The following is a 22,622-nucleotide window of genomic DNA, read 5'->3' as shown; positions in this document are numbered from 1 at the left end:
CAAGCAAGTATTATTAACCTTACAGCAAAGGTTTAGCTCTTTGGACTGAGTGCTTGTTAAGACTGTTATGTGAAGGTGGAAAAGTTAACAAACAAAAAAAAAACAAAGGGCCTTTTACTGGGTGATAGGTCAAGAGTAGAGAGCAAGGAATTTAAATCTGTCAGGGTAGTTTAACTGGATAAAACTCAAGATGTTTTTAGTTAGGAATATTTGGGTGCTTTCAAATTACATAAGATACCTACATAGGTACATTCCAAAGGGGGTACTGTGGTAGGTCAAGAGTAGAGAGCAAGGAATTTTAATCTGTCAGGGTAGTTTAACTGGATAAAACTCAAGATGTTTTTAGTTAGGAATATTTGGGTGCTTTCAAATTACATAAGATACCTACATAGGTACATTCCAAAGGGGGTACTGTGGTAGGTCAAGAGTAGAGAGCAAGGAATTTTAATCTGTCAGGGTAGTTTAACTGGATAAAACTCAAGATGTTTTTAGTTAGGAATATTTGGGTGCTTTCAAATTACATAAGATACCTACATAGGTACATTCCAAAGGGGGTACTGTGGTAGGTCAAGAGTAGAGAGCAAGGAATTTTAATCTGTCAGGGTAGTTTAACTGGATAAAACTCAAGATGTTTTTAGTTAGGAATATTTGGGTGCTTTCAAATTACATAAGATACCTACATAGGTACATTCCAAAGGGGGTACTGTGTTTGATGACAGGTCTAATAAGGGAGAGCATTAAGGGACGAGGATATAACTTTGACCTAGATGACATACCTTGATATATAAACTGAGCAAGAAAGAAGTACTTCATAACCACGACTGAGACATGCTGATCAGTAGAGAGTGCCTTACTGATCTGAACATCATGAAAATCTGAAGCATAAGTCATGAAGTAACTTAAAGCCCTAACCAAATCCATTTCAGTTCAGAAAAAAATGAATAAAATACAGTGAGTTCTTCCTTATATTCCTACCAAATCATCTAACATTTATTCAAATAGCAATACTGCATTTCAAAAACAGCCCACGATAAGTCAGGATTTATAGGTGCAAACCTGGCACCCACAGCTACAGCACACCGTTGTAAAAGCTAGCGCAGTTGTGGAAAAAAAAACATACTGGATATATATCAGCCCTCTCCAGCCAAAATTTCAAACTTTTAATCCCAAATTATGGGGTACAGCTATATATAAAGACTTAAAGTCTAAGGTACATATGTCATCCCCTTTGGTACAAACTCTGTACCCATGAACTACAACATAGGCGGTAGTATACTTAACACCGAAAGTGTGATAAGAGACCTTGGGACACAGGTGGACAGTAATCTCTCCTTTAATAATCACATCGCCACAGTAGTCAGGAAATCCTTCTACGTGGCACACCTCATCACAAAAGGTTTCTCATCCAGAAAAAAAGAGGTCATTGTTCCCCTCTACTCATCACTCATTAGACCCATTATAGAGTACAACGCCCCTTTTGGTATGTACCTCATGAGACATCAACAACAACTGGAAAGGATGCAAAAATACCTCACAAAGAGGATTACCGGCCTCAAACAGATGCCCTACACAGACTGTCTCAAAAAACTCCAGCTTTACTCCGTCGAATATCACCTACTCAGAGGTGAACTCTGCCTAACATACAAAGCTATGTCAAACCCAGAGCTACTGGACATGCTCCACTTAAAGAAATCCCAATCCCTCCGAGCTACATGCTCTAGGGACCTAAACCTTGTCACCACAATAAACAGAACATAACAGAGGGCTAGATTCCTGTCCCAGAGACTTCCCATACTCTGAAATAAACTACCTAGCTATATCAAACAAAGCTCCCCATTAGCACTCTTCAAGAAAAATCTTGATGATTGGATGGGAAATAGAAAATTCACCCTGGGGATCACCTCTGTGGCTCTGCTCGACAATGGCACAGGAAAATAATTTTCTTGGGTGGCAAAAGCCAGGGTACTTTTTTGGCTGGGCTTGTATAGGCCCCAGGGCCGATAGCCTAGTACCTACCTATGAACCTATAATTCTACCTGCACATTAGCCAAAAGTTGAAGAAACTCAGTAGTAGCTTTAATAACTGCAGGAGTGATTTAAAATTCTAGATACAAATTCCATCTGGCTGCCTTTGTTAGAGATAAACAGATGACACAGAGACCACTCAGTGGATTCATGGACTTTGGGTAGGTCTAGAATCTTGGTGGTCTCAGACTTTCTACAATCAGTTCCCTTATTAACCTATAACACATGCATTTTACCAGTAGGTTACAACACTTTTGTTAGTTCACCACCAAATTGCTTAGCAGGATAAAAAGGTAGACATGGACAACAAGTAAACATAATCATGCACCACTGTCTCCTACCACATTCAAACTTTATGACAAGCTCAGAATTTATTTTATGTACTTAATATAAACTTTTTACCAATATTCAAATTGTAAGCAAAACTGTCCTACATTTAATTAACACTTATATAAATCATACAACAAAGTATATTCAAAAGCTTTAATAAATGCATAGTATGGTGGCTGAAAGTTGCTTTTTGAAATTTGTAATCAAACATGTCCAAAGAATCTGTGTCATTTGCAACCTTTTTGTTATGAAAATGTATCTTTAAATTGATTAACCTACAGAAATCTTTCAAGTCATTAATAACTTGAAATTCTGAAATATAAGATAGAATAAATTTAAACCTTTACTGAGTAAACTAATGCCATTTTCATGCAAACAGACTAATAGACCAGGGATGTAAAAGTAGCTGGTTACAGTCAGAAGCTGCACTTATTTGTTGGCATTCGACTGCCTGAATGTGGCTCTTATGTTTGCATTCACCTCTTCTGCATCTAAAGGCTGCATCACATCTCCACTAACCACCATGGAGTGCATATTTTTTGCTGTTGGTAACAAGCTGGAATGTTTATTTTGTTGTTTTTCTACATTATCCCCTTCTGAATCTATAGCTGAACACACTTCATCAGGAAGGGCACAAGGTAAAACCGAAGCAGAGAATGACATGCCTTTGGTGATAAGTTTAGAGCAGAATTGAATATTACAGTATCTACAACACTAAAAGAAAAGGAGAGATATTTCCTTGAATTGTGTTAGCCCTCTGAAAGCTATGACTTAACTCACCACTGCATGCACAGCCTGCAAAACCACAAGGACTATGAGTAAAGGTGGTGAGTGGTCAAGGCCACTTAACTATAGCACTCTTTTAGTAAAAGGTGTTCAAGTGAGCAAATCCGCAACCTCAGCAAAGACAACAGCATTCTATTTAAATTAAATAACTTTAGAACCCTTCTGATTATGGAACTTATGTATAAAATAAACATGTGGACCACCACTCCAAAGACCATATAAAACAATTTAATGCAATAAAACAAGATAAAACCAAGACAGAACAAGGGCTCTCGAGTTTCCCCTTCATCAGGTTCACAAAATACTAATCACAGATTAAATAATAAAATATAACCAATCAACAGTTAGGTCTCCTCCCCTTCAGAATGGGTTTCATGGGAAGCACACAATTAAGACCAGTTGGTTTATCTGCCAAAAACTCATCCAATATGATTCCACTATCTTAGTCTTATTCACTATACACCCCACCTCGTATTGTAGTAGAACTAATCGGTAAGACCGTGAAAGAAAATGTATGTGTATGCATAGCAATATGCTGTGCTACTGTGCTAAAGAATTGTGCTTAGCACATATTCTAATATCTCTTGCATGTTGTAAAATTCGATTTTTCAAGGATCTATTTGTTTTGCCCACATAGAATGAACAACACTGTTCATACTGAGCTAAATAAACTACATTGCTTGTTGTTCAATCAGCATATAGGTGGAGAAATATAACCTATTCGTGACAGGGTGGGTAAATGTATTCCCCTTCCTGATAAATGGGCAGGCCTTACAACGTCTGCATGGAAACGTTCCAACTCTCGAACATGTGGTACTATAACTTATAGGGGTCCCTTTGCATAACCTCCTTTTCAAGTTGAAATTATTTTTGAACACAAAAAAATGGTTTATTCCCAATATATCTTTTTAACTTATCATCAGTCAGTAGAATTTTCCAGTTATCATTAATCACATCAGATATGGTATCAATGTCACTACTGTACTTCAGGGAGATCTGTAAGGGACCTGAATTAGATTCACTCGAGCGATAAGACTGCCCTGGTTCCATGAATATGAAGGGTTTCCCTCTTGTATCTCTTAGATTAAACACCTCCTTAAAAAAGTTATCTATTTCATGTGGCTTATATCCTAAAAATTCCAGTCTAGAATGTAATAGTCCTAGATCACACTGGAAATCCATGTCATTTGTACATAATCTCGAGGGCCTAAGAGCCTGCCCTTTGGCTATGTTTTTAAAAACACGCTTAGGGTGCATACTGTGACATGACAAATAATGATTTTTTTCCAGCAAGACATCCTGTAAATGGAAGTGCCATTCCCACCCTCATTGTCCTTAATTAACTTGATATCCAAAAAGCAATCATGCTAGAGGAAACATTCATAATACATTTAAAAAAATCAGTTGTGCTATTAATGTAAGCCACAAAAATATCTAATTCTTCTCTGGTGCCTGCCTAAATCAGAAAGAAATCATCTACAAATCTGGCATAAAATAGGAGTGAATGCTTCCAAGCACTGGCATCACTAAAAATGTGCTTCTCTTCTCAATAAGCCAAAGTTAAGTTGGCATAAGTATTGGTGCAAGGCGTGCCCATAGCGACACCCTTACGCTGCACATAAAACTCATCTCCAAACAAAAAAAATATATATATTCTGTAAAACCAGGTGCATAAAAAAACAAATGAAATCACTCATAGCTGTCGTATAGCCACTATAGTTGTCCAAATAAAACCTAATACTTTCCAAGCTATAATTATTACGTGTGACTGTACAAAGACTACTGATATCTAATGTCACAAAAACATGACCAGGTTTTATAACATTTCTAATTTCGCCTAGCCTCTGCAGAAAATGTGCTGAATCTTTAAAACTGCAGGCGCCTCGCATAAATAGAAGTTATGTTCTTACCATAACGTTCCATGTTAGTTGTCTTCTTCTCGCCTTCTTCTTGCTGGATGGGTTCGGAGCCGACCTCGGCTCCGACTCGGCCACTCTAAAAGCTCGAGAGTTGGTTCCACCGGCTCGAGGCTCCCCTTATATCCCACAATGCTAGGCGAGAGTTACCTCAGATCTCGTTTGTAAGCTAACCCCAGCTTATAAAAGTAAAAGAATAACTCTAAAACAGAGTCCACCTCTAACAACAGGAAGAAAGAAGGGTGACCTACATCCTGAACCGGGAAATATGCACAATAGCATATGCCTAAGAAAGAGGTGGTAGAAAGTGAGGTCACAATCAGAACTCCTCTAGGTCTGTCCAGGCCCGGGAAGGAGGGTGGGGCCTTAAGAAGAAGCGAGAAGAAGACAACTAACATGGAACGTTATGGTAAGAACATAACTACTATATGTTAAGTTGTCTATCTCGCCTTCATTCTTGCAGGATGGGACCGCGTCCTAGCACCTTGTCCCGGGTGGCCTAACGGAACAGACTCCTGAGAACAGTGGAACCAAAATTAGCTCTATGCCTAGAAGCTAAATCCAACTTATAATGAGAAATAAAAGTGTGAGGAGTAGCCCAAGTAGCCGCTGCACAAATGGTGTCAATAGGCAGTCTGTCTTGGAAGGCTAAAGAAGTAGCCAAAGCTCTGGTGGAATGGGCTTTAGGTTTATTAGGCAATTTTGGTGTCTAATTTCATATACAAGGGAAATCAAAGATGTTAGCCATCTGGATAATGATACCTTTGAAACTGAAAGTCCCTTTCTGCTTTCCGCATAGGAGACAAACAGCTGATCAGATTTTCTGAATTGTTTTGTTCTATCCAAGTAGTACCTCAATTGACGATGAACATCCAGGCAGTGTAATTTTTGTTCAGACCTATTGGAATATTCTGGAAAAAAGACAGGGAGGTCAATGCTTTGGTTTAGATTTGATGTCGAGACCACCTTAGGCAAAAAGGACGGGTTAGTTCGTAAGGATACTCTGTCCTTATGAAACAATAGATAAGGAGGTCGACAGCTGAGTGCTTGAAGCTCTGAAACTCTTCTAGCTGAAGTAATAGCTACCAGAAAAAGAGTCTTCCATGATAGCAATTTTAAAGAACAGGAGACTGCAGGTTCGAAAGGGGAAGAATCAAAGAAGCAAGTACTAAATTTAGGTCCCAAGGAGAAGGAGGATTTCTTATAGGAGGTCTGAGAAGAAAAACTCCTTTCAAAAAGGCTTTGCAAAGCTTGTGGGACATTAAGGTAGATTCAGAAATACCCACATGAAAGTTAGAAATAGCTGCCAATTGAACTTTAAGAGTAGAGGGAGATGAACCTGCATGGAAGAGTTCAGCTAGAAAATCAAGGACTAATTGGATGGAAGCAGTGAAAGGATCTATGTCCTTTTCTTGAGCCCAATATGTGAAGCGTTTCCACTTACTCAAATAAATCTTCCTAGTGGAAGATTTATGGGAAGCTATCAAAATATCTCGAACAGAGTGAGATAATTGAGGAAGCCTGGCTAAGGTTGGAACTGGAGGAACCAAGCAGTGAGGTTCAGAGAGGGGAGGGAGCGATGAAGCTGACCCGACTGATGGATCAAAGATCTGGAACTAGGTCCAGATTCCATGGTCGCTCAAAAGAAATTGATGTAGAAAGGGGAACCATACCTGTCGAGGCCAGTAAGGAGCAATGAGGATCAATGAGGCCTTCTGAGCGATAGCTTTCTGTATCACTTGAGAGATTAGTGGGAAGGAGGAAATGCATACAGAAGTCCCCGGGGCCAAACTTGGACTAGAGCGTCTCTGCTGGGTTGGCCTGGTAAAGGGAATAGAGTGAAATATTCTCTGCACTTGCTGTTTTGGGGAGTAGCAAAAAGATCGCAGCAAGGCTGACCCCACTTGAGGAAAATTTCTCTCACCACAGAGTCTTTCAGAGACCACTCGTGAGGCATGAGGATTGCTCTGCTCAACTTGTCCGCAATTTGATTGGACTTCCGGGATGTGCGTTGCTATCAGAAACCGCTGAGAAGAAATCGCCCATTGCCACAGTCTGAGTGCTTCTCGACACAGGGGTATGACCTGGTTCCGCCTTGTTTGTTGATGTACCACACTACAGACATATTGTCTGTCTGGATTGCAATCGTTCCCAAGGGAAGAGAGTCTTGAAGGGCTTGCAACGCTAAAAGCACTGCTCTCATCTCCAGAACATTTATGTGCAAGTGGCATTCGTTTGGTTGCCATGTGCCCTGGACCGTCCTGCCCTGATAATGCTCCCACCCGATCAGGGAGGCATCCGTTGTCAGAGTAGCAACCGGAGGGGTGGAACAAAGGGTCTTCCCAACAAGAGCTGAGGGAAGACATCCACCACATGAGATGATTTTTGCACGCTTGCGTGATCATAATGGTGTGAGACATTGGAAGTTCCTGGTATGACCATTGAGTAAAGAGCATCCATTGAAGGATCCGCATATGGAATCTGGCTAATGGAAGCAGGGTATGGCCGCCATAATTCCCAACACTTTCAGAACTAATCTGGCTTTGATTCTGTTGTTGTTGAAAAGGAGTGAGACCAGTTTGTGAATGTCTGTTATTCTCTGATGTGTTAGTCTCGCAGACATGTCTACTGTGTCTAGATTTGCGCCTATGAAAGTAATAGTACAAGGCGACAAAACAGACTTTTCGCAATTTATTGAAATGCCTAACTTCTGACAAATGTGAAAAGTGTAATCCCTGGCCATCAGAAGGAGATGCTTGGTGGGAGCTGTGAGGAGCCAGTCGTCCAAATATGGAAACACCTGGAATCCTTGTCGTCTCAGGTGAGAAGCTACCACTGCCATGCATTTGGTAAACACCGGGGCAGTGGTGAGACCAAAGGGCAGGGCCCTGAACTGAAAATGACTGGTTCCCAGCCTGAAGTGGAGGAATCTTCTGGAGCGTCTGTTCATTTTTATGTGATAGTACGCATCCTGAAGGTCTATAGAGCACATCCAGTTTCCTTTGCCCAAAAGGGGAAGGATGGATTGTAGCGTGACCATCCGAAATCTTGTTTTCTTGACTGATCTGTTCAAGATACTGAGATCCAAAATTGGTCTCCAGTCCCCTGTTTTCTTTGGAACTAAAAGAACCTTGAGTAGATTCCGGATCCTTGCTGGTCTGCTGGAACTGGCTGAATTGCTCTTTTTGTAAGCAGTTTTGAAATCTCCAAAACCGCTAGATCCCTTTGAGCGGGTGGAACATCTGGAAGGGATTTTTTTGATTGATTTGGAATGCGAAGAAAGGGGACAGAATAGCCTTCGGAAATGATGGACTGTACCCATTTGTCTTGAGTCAGGGATAGCCAGGCTTCTGGGTACAGTGACAATCTTCCCCCGACTGCCTCCGAAGATGGGCAGTCGGGCAACACCTCAGGGATGCTGAAAGGGCTTGTCAGGGAAGGCTTCCCGATTGCCCTGGTTCTGCGGACCCCCCCTGCCCCTAGGGCGACGTCTACCATTGTTATTCCGCCTCTGCCTCTGGCGGGAAAACGACTCTGTGCGTCAGGCGAAGTCCCTTGAGATTGTTTATGGAACCACATCTTTCCACCTTTCTGGCCTTTGGGGTAAGGCCTAGAAGGAGTAGAAAAACGGACTCCGACGGCAGAAAGGGTCTTGCCATCAGTTTCGCACCTAGTCAAGGTTTCTTTCACTTGAGGACCAAAGAGAGATGATCCATCAAACGGGGAGTTAGTGAAAGACGTCTTGAAGGGGTCCGCGAAATTACATAGCCGCATCCAGGCATGCCTACGTAAGGCCACACCTGTCCCTGCGGCTCTACTCGCTCCATCAGCCGCGTAAGAGAGAAGGCGCATGGAGGAGTTGGTTATGGAGTTAAGGGTAGCCAGCTGCATATTCATCTTATCTTGAAAACCCGCAGCTGTAGGGTCCTTTAACATTTCACTCGCTTCCTTGATCAAGTCCCTTTGAAGACGAGTAAAGTGGCATAAGTAGTTCAGCGAACGCATGGTAAATGTCGCTGACGAGAACATCCGCTTCCCGTACCTGTCCATGGACCTAGATTCCTTGTTAGGTGGATGGACAGGTACTGAAGGATCAGCTAGCTCCTTCTTAGTGGCAGCAGCTACCACCATAGCATCCACAGAAACTCCTTTTGTTAAGAACTGTTTGTCTGCTGGTGCCGTTATGAACTTGGAGGGTCTCCTGGGAGTGGGGTCCACTGAATCAGGAGCCGTCCATGCCTTCTTAGCAACCACCTGCATGAGGGGGTCAAGGGAGACACCCAGGAGGTGGAAGGGCGAGAGCCAAACGCCTCAAGGTACACAGATTCATCCTCCGAAGGGTTAAGGGCTGGCCAATTTCCCTCTGTTTCAGGATCTCTAGTATGTCTGCAAATGAGACATCTTCAGAAGGGGAACGGGGAACCCTCAGAATCATCCAAATCTGTGTCAGGCGTGATGGACTCAGGTGAGTCAATGTGTTTCCTCTTACACTTCCTCTTCCGAGGGGCTCTTCTGCCAAATCAGGAGAGGCCTCGGAAGAGGATGAAATCCCACAGGGGTTCCTGAGGAGCTGGCTCTCTGCGGTCCGGGATGAGGGAGTGAGTCGACTTGACCTGAGGCACCGTGAGGGAGGGGACGGAGCCGACTGTGGAGTAGAGCCAGGCTCTAACACACTCCGCATGACCTCGAATGCACCCCTGTCAGGCAAAGCCAGAGGTCCCGCTCCGAGAAGCTAAGAACCTCCCTCGGCACCGACAGTGATGGCTCCGAGGCCGATGTCGGAGCCGAACTCACCAGCGCGGCACCGAGAGGAGAGGGGGTCGGACAAGGGTCCGATGCCACTCACCCCTCGAGCCGACGAGGGAACTCCGGCGCGGAGATTCTTCCAAAGAAGAAATCGGACCCGCCGCGGGGCCCGAAGACAAATGTATCGCTTCTGACGCTACCACAGTCTCGGTTCGGCGACCCGGCTCCGAGCTCAAGAGAGTCGAAGGAGGAATATATTGATGGACGGGGCAGGCATCGACTGTTGAGTCGGGCTCTGAAGCATCTGGGCCAGTGCCTCGGACTTAAGAAGTCGACTCACTACCCTCTGAAGGTCATGATCCGACAGCCTCGATGACCTAGAGGAGTGAGATCTTTGGCTCCGTTCAGACAGCAGGGAGATCCTGGAGCCGAATGAACGGAGCCAAGAGATGGTGACCTGGACCTCTTCCTAGTTGTCGGCTCCGAAGGTCTGGTCGGAGCCGACACGGAACTCTAATACCTCGGCTCCGGCCGGAGCCGAGGAACCACAGAAACTGTGGACTGAGACTCATCGGCTCCAGCCGAGCCGATGTCGGCAGAGGTTTAGCAACCTTAGGTCTCGGCTCAGTTGTCGGAGCCGCAGGCCTACATGCCTTAGAGGGCTTCCCTATAGAAACAGAAAGGGAATCCTCTGGCTTGAGTAAGCCCCTTAAGATCAATTTATTTTTCTTTCCTGCAGGACCCTGGGGCTGAAGCCATGGCACACAGCACAGGAGTCCTGCAGGTGCAAAGGTCCCAGACAGTAGACACAAGAAGTGTGAGCGTCTGTCAGAGACATTTTCTGACAGCACGCATCACACTTCTTGAATCCGGAGACCTTTGCTTCCTTAGACATTTCTAAAGGTGTAATCAAACACACACACAAACACACTAATTACACCCTGTCAAGTTTAAATTATAATAAAACACTAACTAGGTTTTAAAATAAGAAATAATGCACACACTCCACTAGGGAAAGTAGAAAAGGCCTGTAGGCCCAAGGGAAGAACCTAAAGTTCTTGAGGGAAAAAAACGGGAATTTTTTAGAAGGGGATAAAAAATTTCTCTAAACTAAGGGAAATAAGTAAAATATTAAAATTAAAGGGGTTTTAATAGACTAATTTACACAAAAAAGTCACTTACCAAGAACCGGTAGAAAACCAACACCTCGATAGCTGTAGCGGCAAACGAGATCTGAGGTAACTCTCGCCTAGCATTGTGGGATATAAGGGGAGCCTCGAGCCGGTGGAACCAACTCTCGAGCTTTTAGAGTGGCCGAGTCGGAGCCGAGGTCGGCTCCGAACCCATCCAGCAAGAATGAAGGCGAGATAGACAACTTAACATCAAAGGTTTAACTTGTGCTTTAACCCATATCGATAAAGATTCTGTGGCCCAAACTCTGCCCGAAACAACATGCCTAAGAGGTGGATCTATCACATTCTTATGTATTTTGGGGAGACCTTTGATTACTGGAATACATGGAAATTCAATATGAAAATACTCATAAATCTTTTTTAATCTTATAACACAATAAAAGTTTAATCAAATCCATTTTTATGCAAGAAATAATAGCAATGGATTATTTTTTATCAATAAGCTCATAAGTAGAAGACTCCAAAAGCATCTCTCTCATTTTACTAATATAAGTATCAGTATTTATTACAGTAACAGCTCCCCCCCCCTTATCAGCAGGCATAACAACAATATTACTGTTTGTTTCAAGATCCCTAAGGGCACGTCTTTCCTCAAAAGTTAAACTGTAAAAACCAGGACGTTTACACTCCTCCATAGCTTTAACAAGATCTGCCTCACAGACCCTTATAAAAGTTTCAACAACTAGATGCAAGGCAGGAATAAAAGTACTAGGTTTGCTAAGCCGTAGCCGCGTTTCATTCATTCTGTTACCAAAAATATGCTTTTAAGTTAGATTCCATCCAAATAATTTTAAATCTATAACAGTTTCATGCAATGTTGCAGGTATAGATGGAATAAAGCTTAAGGCCTTATTTAGGACTTTTAACTGAATATCAGACAGTGCATAAGTAGAGATGTTATAAACTAGACAGTTCTCTTGTGAAGTACTAGAACAAAGTCTTTCATCGTTTTCGCCCTCAGCTCATACACTGGGCATGTTTGTTCAGAGCCTTTGGCTTCACTGGAGCAGTTAGTTTCATATGAAGGCTTCTTGGGTCTGGCTCCTAGCAGATAATGATTGATGGTGTTTTTATTACAATTATCATCAACTCGCTGTTTCACAACCTTAGCAGTAGCTATGCCATTCCTCTTTGCTAAAACTGATATACTATTGGTCTCTTGACTCTCAGACTCAACCTCATTGGATGTCAGGGTCTGAGCCAGTAAGTCATCAGTAGCTATGGAGCCATTCATTTTATGTGCACATTGATTTGATACTTCAATCCTATCAGATACTAGCACACCTTCACTGACCAATTGTGTCGATCCATCAGCTATCATTTGTGATCATCTGATTATGGAACTTGAATAACTTTCCAAAATAGAACAGACTAGGTCCAGAATAATGTCCAGATGGTTCAGATTGTCATAGATGTTCCTTACTAAAACAATAATGCCAATGACCATACCTTACAATGTCACAATTAAGCCATCTTTATCGTGTATGTGTAATTTGTTTTTTGCAAAGATGAATAAATAGCGAAGAGTTTAGGATGTCTTTTGTTGTTTCTGATCAGATAATTTAGTTAAATCTGATTTTTTTTTGCTTTTATTTCCATAAATTATGTTTATGTTGTGTCCCAGACTTCATTTCTGTTTAATATTAATTTTTATTATTGGTGATATTTATTTTTTTATTTACTGTTTTTGGGGGGTATTTCTGTATTTTACAGTTTTCTCAGGCTAAAATAAATTTCAGGATGATTGCAATTCATTGCATTTTGATTTCTGTGATTGAGATGAGATTCAAACTGGCCTGCACATGTCTTCTCAATGTGGAAGAACAGATCTGCTTGACAGTCAACTAACAATCTGATTGCTCAATTTTCTGTGCTCATATAGCATGTGTGTGAGGACGCACATGCAAATATTATAAATATACACAGTCATGAAGTGTTTTGTGCATTCTATGTTTAAAAGTCTTAGCTGTTTGTGAACTATATTCTAACTTTTCAAAATATTCTCTGCTACACTATCTGCCTCGGGTCATCTTAAAGTCATGTCATCGCCTTCACTGATTCATTTTCTAGTGTGACAATTCCCTTTACATTGTTGCAGTGCAAACGCAGACTACAACAAGCTTCCCTCCATGAAGATAGTACGCTCTTTTTAAAGAAAGCATTTCTCCTGCAGTGTGTAACTGCTGCAAGACTATATAATTCACTTGAAATCTGTTTTAATTTGCCTGGCAGCATTTGCCAGAATCGATCTTGCTAATTTCATTGTACATTGCTATATTAACAGTCATTTGTTTTACTATAATTATCATGACTGATCAGAGTGTATTATAGTGCACAGATATATTTTATTCCATGGAAGTATGACACCCTTCATTTTTACTTTCTCTGCTCTGTGTACAAGCCATTCTAGAAAATTCTGTTACCTTAACTGATCTACTAATTCTTCTGTATTCACTGACTGGTTTATTACATCAGGTTTCATTTCATCCACTGCATTAGTAAACTCAAGCAACTCCCAGAATGCAGTGACAGCTGGTTCTTTTCTTACATGCTCACTCACCTCTATTTCTACTTGGCTCCTCCCTGATATTTCTTGTTAAAATGCCATTTTTAGCCCTGCTGTTAGCTGTATACATCAAAGTCATTCATCGTCTCTTACATCTCACTTACATTACATCTGCTTCTGTCTGCACGTGTTTCCACTTCAGCTGTTCTTCAAGCAAATGCATATTACACATTAACTGTTCAGTGATTATGAACTCTTCACAGATGATCTCCTCAAGTAATAATTGTGTGTTTTTCAATATGATCGTCTGGCAGGTTCTACAATAGTTTTGCTTTCCAATATAGCACTTGGCTTAATGACTCAACTATGGTAATGTGAATTCATTTCCTCTGCACCTTGTCACACTTCATAGATTAATCTCCCATATTCAAGAATAAATGGATAAGACCATTTTATTTTCTGTTCATTCAACTGTACTTTCAGCATCAGTGGGAAGCAAGGGAAAGGTAAATGTATTCTCTAGCCCAGGTCAGAATTGCGATACTCTAAGTAGTGGAAAAAGAATACAGTGGTCATCTGTATAGAGCCTAGTTTTATATACTAACTCATTAGTATCACAGGGCACTACTGAATGTGCCTTCAGTATAATGAGTTCAGCTTGGAGGCACAAAACTTGTAAATTTTATAGTGGTAATCTCATTTAAAATCATTTTCATATAGCGTTCCATCCATGTTGTATCACATGTGCTTCCCCGACTTGAAACCCTCAGGTTTCAAAATAATTTGTTGCTCAGTGTCTGCCATAATAATAAATATCCAGGAACTGAAATGGTTTGTTTTATTTGGAAAATGCACATAATGTGTATATTTAGAACATGTATGAAGCAAGATACAAAAGGGTGCCTCAACTTGTTGAAAAGCTTTGCATGCAGTTTAATCATGTCATTAATTTGAAACAATGGTCTCATATTGCTTCCACGTCCACACTCTGTCAGTTCTGTCCACCTGCAGAGGAAACCTTTGCCACAGGCTCTCTCTATGCTACCTCTTACTTTTGGATTGCAATAAGTTACAGTGTCTGCTCCATTACTGTCCACCCACTTTAAACACATCTTTACCTGCCAAAAACGGCATGATTCCTGTTTATTAGGAGTATTTCTTCTCTCTATTTTATTTTTTATTTATTTTTATTTATTTAACATTTGTTGACCGGGAAAGTCCGAGTAGGTTCCACAGATCCTGTTTTCAGCGGAGGCCCAGGGAGAAATGCTCCAGACGCACACACATTTACTCCTTTATGTATCCTGTTTCATGACGGGAACAGGTCCTTACACAAGGACTGTTGCCATGATAATATTTACCAGACACATTTGTTAACAGAGTAGCCACATGCACATTTCGTATTTTGCAACTAAAATCAAAAAGTAAACAAACTGCAGTCTCTAAAGATGATAAAGCTACCCTATTACTCACAAGCACAGTATGTAGCTGCATACATAAATGACTGAAATGTGTTATGACGATGGTACACAATTCATAAATAGTACAGTGGTACACAATGACACACACAAGACTTTAATGAATAAAACACCAACTGTTTGCAATACTGGTGGCAAATTGTTACACCAATGTGGTATACCAATGTACCAAAACTACTAACCTATGGAACACTTGTACTGTAGGCACATAATGGAGGAATACAAGTATGGTTGCAAAGGGGTTTATGGTGTGCAGGACTGTAACATTAAACAGGATGTATGCCTGTGTAGTAGAAGTGACACCAAGTCAGCAAGATAATTGTTCATGTACCTCACAGGCAATAATTAATCATGTGTGTGTGTGATTCACAAACATATAAAGGGGGACATACAGTCCACAACAGGACACCTGTGAGTAACTAGTGAACTACCTTTGATCTGCTGAGCATCCTCCAGGGGAGGCACTGCCTCTGATCTGCCCAGCAACCTCCAGGGGAGACAATGCCTCTGATCTGTCCAGCATCCTCCAGGAGAGGCAATGCCTCTGATCTGTCCAGCATCCTCCAGAGGAGGCAATGCCTCTGATTTGTCCAGCAACCTCCAGGGGAGGCACTGCCTCTACATCCTATTAATACACAACAAGGATGCAGCCCAGACTGTGTGGCCTGACTGGAACAAGCCAGCTACCATTTGTGGTGCCACCATAACCTGCTGAACTTTGTGTGTAATTGTTCTTGTGCCCAGCAGGAGATCCTTCAAATGGCCCTATCACTACAGGACAGATCAGTGCACAACCACAAGGATGCCCCTTCCTGTATATCATCCAGCAGCTGGGGGACTCATCATGGCACAATTCAATTTGAAAAATATAATATACCACCCAATAATGCAATTCTTCTGTTAAGCATCTATCAAAATACGACTGCATTAGGTTTTCCATAGTAATTGTGCAACCTGCTGACATTCTGCAGCTGTGCTTGGCCACTGCCATATGTAAGTTTTAGTGTGAAGTATTGACACTATGATCACATGATTGCAGGAGCTGCAGAGCTAAACAAAAAAAAAATTTGTAGTTTGCCACTTCCCACCATTATCATGCCAAAACACTCAGTTCCAGGACAAACAAATCAGTCCATGAATGAATTTGTGAATGCTCATCCAATCATCAAGGTTCATCTTGGAGGATGAGAGGGAGTCATTATGTTTTACATGTAGACAATTTGATGGGATAACTGTTAGGTAGTAAATACGTCTCTTGATTGAGGGTTACATCCTTTGCTTGAATGCTGTTTTTAACTAACATTCTTTCAAAGCTGCAGGAGATAAAGTACGGTAGGGTCTTTGGAAAGGAATGCAAGACAGAGATCTCCATGTCGGAGGGTATAAGAGACAGTACAAAGTCAGGGCTCAAGCCTGTTTTTGTAGCCAAAGGTCTTTAGACCCATAATCTTTTTTTTTTTTTAAGTTAGAAACCTCTGAGTCTTTTGTAGCTGCACAGTATGTTTGAATGGGTACAGAATGAAGGGGCCCTCATACCAACTCCTACTGGGACAGCAGTGCTGTCCAGAACAGTACTGGCATTGGTACCAGAGACATACAAGATAACTACCCTCACCTAGAACATATGGCAGTGGCGTCAAGCAAGCAGATGAAAACTATACTCCTCTAAAATATGTAGACAAATAAAATGGCGATGATACTGGGGTCAGGCATACATATGACAGCCAGATGCACCCCATATGGACATTTAGGCAATATGGTGCTCATGTGTGTGTGTGTGTGTGTGTGTGTGTGTGTGTGTGTGTGCATATATATAGATATACACACACATATATATATTTATTTTATTTTACATTTGTTGACCAGGCTAGTATAACTGGATATATGTCCATTTTCAGTAGATGCCCGGGGAGAAAAGCTCCAAGCATAGGCAGTAACAAATAATACAATACATACAATAGTAACATGAGTTATAGTACATTATTCAGATTTTACATGAGAGAAGCTAGTATAGAGTCTTATAGTAGGAATAAGCTAAGATCAAATACTGAGAACAAACAACATATGAGAGAATAAAGAGAAAACAATATATATATATATATATATATATATATATATATATATATATATATATATATAAAGAAATGGTATAGTGTTTTTTTTATATATTTATACATATATATGGGTCTACTTTGAAACATCTAAAACCCATAACATCGAATTTCATAACATCTAACACTACAAATCACAAGAAAATAACACCCCCTCCACATATAATGACACCAAACTACCAAACACACTTTTTACTACATTTCTGCAGGGGGGCAAGCCACCCTCATGCACCCCCCACCCCCATAAATTAAATATACCATTTCCAAAATCGCACTACAGTGGCAAAAAGTTAATTTCTTAACCCCACTATATCAAGACCCCCTGCAGAAATGTAGTAAAAAGTGTATTTGGTAGCTTGGTGTCATTATATGTTGTTATATGTAGAGGGGATGTTATTTTCTTAGATGGTTTGAAATTCAGTATTATGGGTTTTAGATGTTCTGGTCTCAATGTTATGACATTAGATGTTATGGATTTTAGATACATATACACACACACATTTCTCTCTCACCGGGCACTGTATCGAATGTAGGGTAATGCCAAATGGTCAATACATTGGTCTCAATGTTATGACATTAGATGTTATGGATTTTAGATACATATACACACACACATTTCTCTCTCACCGGGCACTGTATCGAATGTAGGGTAATGCCAAATGGTCAATACAGGCAGGAGTTCGGCAGGTGTGCAAGATCAACATTCCCTGGGTGGTGGAATATTTCCTCTTCCTGGGGATTGCATGATCTCAGAGTTAGTATATATAATTAGCAGGGTGCATGGGGGGGGTGCATTATTTGCTGTTGGTTTATTCCACTCCAGGGTAATCTCCAGAGCTTATACAGAATGTGTCATTCTGAGTGCATTCGACATCTGGACATTGATCTGTAGGGAATATACAGTATTCTACACACACACACACACACACACACACACATATATATGCATAATATATATGTACACACACACACACACACATTTATTTATATATATATATATATATATATATATATATATATATATATATATATATATATCAATACATAAAAATATCTCAATGTGCAGGAACACTGAAAATAAGTACATCAACATCTGCACATCATCACCAACTTAAAATTTTCAGTGAAGTTTATGGCATGTCCCTGTTCGAAAAAAAGAGAAAAAGCTCTCTCCTTTTATGATTGGTTAATTAAAATAAATAAATAACCCTTGATACTAGACACTTTGACTGAATGGTGATGCTGTTAAGGAAAGTTTTTAGGGCAATGTGTAGGACTGGGGTTACATAATTTCAAATTACCTTACAAGTGTCAAACCACAGAAAATGCAAAACATAAACTTAAATGAAGGATGTCTGAAGTACTTTTACTTCTAAAATTGAAGCTTCACGCTTGATCCAGTCAGTCATGTATTTCTTCTGAGATTAGTAAATATTTAGCTTTTCTCAGTAATCCAGGAAATACTATGTTAGTCATGTAGGAAATTTTCACTTAAGGCCACTAACTGTTTGTCCCTCAGGGTCTTGGGTTGTATGGTTCACAGTATGGCATTTATCCATTATCCCTTCATACGGATAACATACAGTACCTTGCTACAGCATACTATAGAATATTACGCTGTACGGTAGCATCCCAAACATAAGCCTTACTATACTACAGAACACTGAAAATAGTATTCATTACTGCACTATACCATATAAAATCACACCCTGCATAACCATATGATAACATATTAAACCAGAGCATTTTTCTTCAGTGTCAAACCTAGACATTTTTCAAAATTCAAAACAGATTAAATGATCTTTCGACAGTGATGTAACTTAAGTTAACTATCCTAATATATAATGTTGTATAAAATGTACAGTTCTTCAAAAAGCTGAGCCCTCTAGAACATGCATGTTTTCAGGGACTTCTGGAACTAGTCGGTGTGGGGCAACATAGAAGGTAAGAAGGTAATGAATTCCAAAGGATGGGAGCCTTCTGAAGAAAGTCCACCTACAAAATGGCTACACGTGCTTCCTAGGAATTGTTAGCCATCTCAAGCCACTTGAATAAAGTGGGGAGGTTATTATAGAGTTCCCTTTAAGATAAGCTAGGTCCCGATCATGTAGGGCTTGTTTGTTCAAAGATCTCCAGTGTTTACAAGGGTATCCCAGGCAACCACTGCAGTATGCGTAGCACAGGAGCCGTATTATTATAGAGGAAAATAAAAGCCTGGCTGCAGAATTCTGAACACAAAAGCAGTGTCAGGTACCTTATGGTGTAGGGAATAGCAGTAACCTATGCAAGACAAGATGTCTGAATATGTAAATAAAGTTAGGTCTCCTGATGTAATTCAGTATTTTATTCAGGCAATATTATATAGATGAAAATACAAATATCTTACAACTACAGTCACCTTCGTCTTAAGCACATTCTTTAGCAAATGCATAAGAAGGAGGGGGTAAAGGGGCAGTTGCTTGGGGTACAAGCTGTTAGGGTTAGGGTCGGCACTGAAGAATAATTGCCAATCAAACCCGGTAATCAATACCAGCAATCAAAAGTGCCGACACGGTTTAGTAGATATCTATTATATAGCTACATAATAACATTTTGCTTTATGTTCAAAACCTATTTTTTATTTTTTTTGTAGTTTAATGAGTCAGTCAGTGTACTCCAGTAAGTTACTACTGTTTAGTGAATATGTCTGACATAGTAATACATAAAGTCCTTTTTTCTTTGCTTATCAGCTCTGAGAGAGCACTTCTTTTGGCCCTCAAAAATCAATCTTGGGGTAGGTATTACAAAATGGTAGTACTGCTCAGGTCACCTCTTGGACTCTACCTTTAGGACCACATCCAGATCCCACACTTTGAAAACAAGGTCAAGTCTATTTCCTCCATAAAAATTAGAGATGGACACATGCAGAGCTCTGGACAGGCTTAAACGTCCTGCCATTATTTCTGTCCTCTTACTAGGGTCACATGGTATCTTAGTGACTTTTGAAAGAATACAAAATAAAAGAAATAAATGATTTAGTCTTTGAGATGAGACCCATCATTAATGGTGTAGCAGAGTTCAAAACTAAGCCCAGTGTCTTTCCAAATGGACACAGCAGAGATAATTACGAAAAGTATGAATATATTTCAGAATCACATCAAAAATCAGCTGATTATACGGGAACAGAGTATAGTGAAAACTAAGGTATCTTGCATATAGTGTTACATACAGTGGAGATATGAAAGCTGCAAACCAGTGTGAGAAATCACAAGGACATGTATTTCAAGGTAACAAATCTTGTCTGGATAAGCAAACTAAAAAATATCTGGAAAGAGGGGAATATATGTTATATGGTGATCAGAGGAAGTAAGAACTACTCCACAAAATGCAGAAACCAGCAGCTATAGCTAACAATGTTCAAAAGCACCATTTCAATCTTGCCCTCTGCATGGAAACCATGTCCTTACCTTTCTAGTTTTCAAGTATACCTTTATCAAATCTATGTGAGGTTTCACTTGGCAGTGGGCACAGGGATTCAAAATGGGGGGGGAAGTGGAGAGAACATAACAAATTACACCATTAAATCAATGGATTATGCATACTACCAACAGGCCTTAGGTATATATATATATATATATATATATATATATATATATATATATATATATATATATATATATATACATGCATGCATACATACATACATACACAGAAATAACAGAAATGGGAACAAGACAATAAAGAAACATGAAACTGTAGAGAGCTTTCGTCTGTAGCAGAAATATATATGGGAATACTATATTTTATTGAATGATTACTCAGTGAACCACAGATCGATAAATTCAACTGATCACCCGTTGATCCAATGAAACGTGTGGGAGAACACAGGAAGAGAATAATTTGAACTCACCCATGCATGACACAAGATAATGCTCATTCTCAAATTTTACTGGCTTGGAAGTCAATGACTTTAGTTTCCCCATGGACTGGTTCAGTGAATAAAGGCTTGTGAAATGTACATATATATATATCAATATATAGGTGTACTATGACAACGTTGAAGTGGATTCGGACAAAGTCTGGAGACCGAATGGTGAAGTAAAAATCTCGCCCCTATCTCGACCCATGTTAAAGACTGTTCCGAGGTCAAATTCAAGACTTCAACACTGTCAGAATTCAACATTGTCACGTTCGCAGACATGGGTTGATGATACCATCTTTCAATCATGTCCGCTTCAACATTGCCACATAGTAAGAAGAAGAAGTTCCACTAATAAGTTCTAGGATTTTGCTACAGCAAATAAGCCACCCCATCATTAGCACTGCCTGAAATGCCACGTTAGCAGCCATAATCTTGTATAATAATTATTCCGTATGAAATTATACTTATTTTCTCTGTTACAAATAACAATAACCATTATCTAGGCATGATTCCTTCAGCCTATGTTTGCTTACTGTGTGGTTCAGAAACAGGTCATTAAATCAGACAGTGCTCCTAGGCTGTCTGAAAAAGCTCCATATGACTAGGGCCCAGTTAAGACAAAATATAATATGGGTAAAATGGTTACCCATACATGAAGAGTGGATAATGATAGGAATAGATATTCATAGAAGGAGCATACACAAGTGTGGACAGATGGAATAATAATTTTGACTAGTCTGTGTGCCAGATGTTTGACATATTCACATCCATTGCATGTCTTACTTCGTATTTATCTGAAAGCATCAGATTAACAGCCACAGTTGTTAAGGTGGGCTCTCGCAAACTCTCAGGCCACCATATTAAACAATCAAAGATGCAACTGAACACCTGACAAAGTAAATGAAGAGTCATAAAACACCATTAATGTAGGTTCAAGGTTTTAGATGTAAGGTGGGAGGTCTCAGTGAAGGACAATAAAGCAGTGCAATTTTAGAAGATTCTAAGGTATAGAATAGAAGAGACATTAGGAGAAGGTGTGTGGATAGTGATGTAAATGAAATGCATGGTTGTGCAGGAAAAGACAAGGGGCCATCACTGTCTGAGGCTTTCTGTGTGAACGTGGAAGAAGCTGTTTGGTGCTTGTTCATACTCCTATGGATGGAAGAATGTAGACATTATGCGATGTTACTGTTTATATGGTCAAATCAATTCCATAGGTGGTAGACTAAGTTACACACTTAAATATCGCCCACTCACTGTAATTAAAACAGTAAAAAAAAAAAAGCACTTGCTGTTTCACCACTCTCTCCGAGAAAGCAGAGTGATGCATAAAAATGATACAGAAAAATACAAACGACAAAAATATGATTTGTCAATATTATAAACTATAAAATAATAAGAATGTATACACATTCACTAAATCATTCAGTTTATACAATATTTATAGAGAGACTGACACAAGTTAAAAAAAATCATATGTATTATTTTAAACAAACAATGCCAAGTCTTAAAGAAACAAAAATAGAATAAGAATCACAGATAATCATGAAGTTGAGTTGAGGTTCTCTCCCTGTCTGACATACTTCTGTATCTCATGTCAAGTAAGTGCTCAGGAGTGTTTGGTAACAAC

This window comes from Protopterus annectens, chromosome 15.part0 (assembly GCF_019279795.1).
Source record: "Protopterus annectens isolate FY-2018-M chromosome 15.part0, PAN1.0, whole genome shotgun sequence".
In the NCBI taxonomy this organism is placed as follows: Eukaryota; Metazoa; Chordata; order Ceratodontiformes; family Protopteridae; genus Protopterus; species Protopterus annectens.
Note: the sequence above shows the minus strand (reverse complement) of the source record.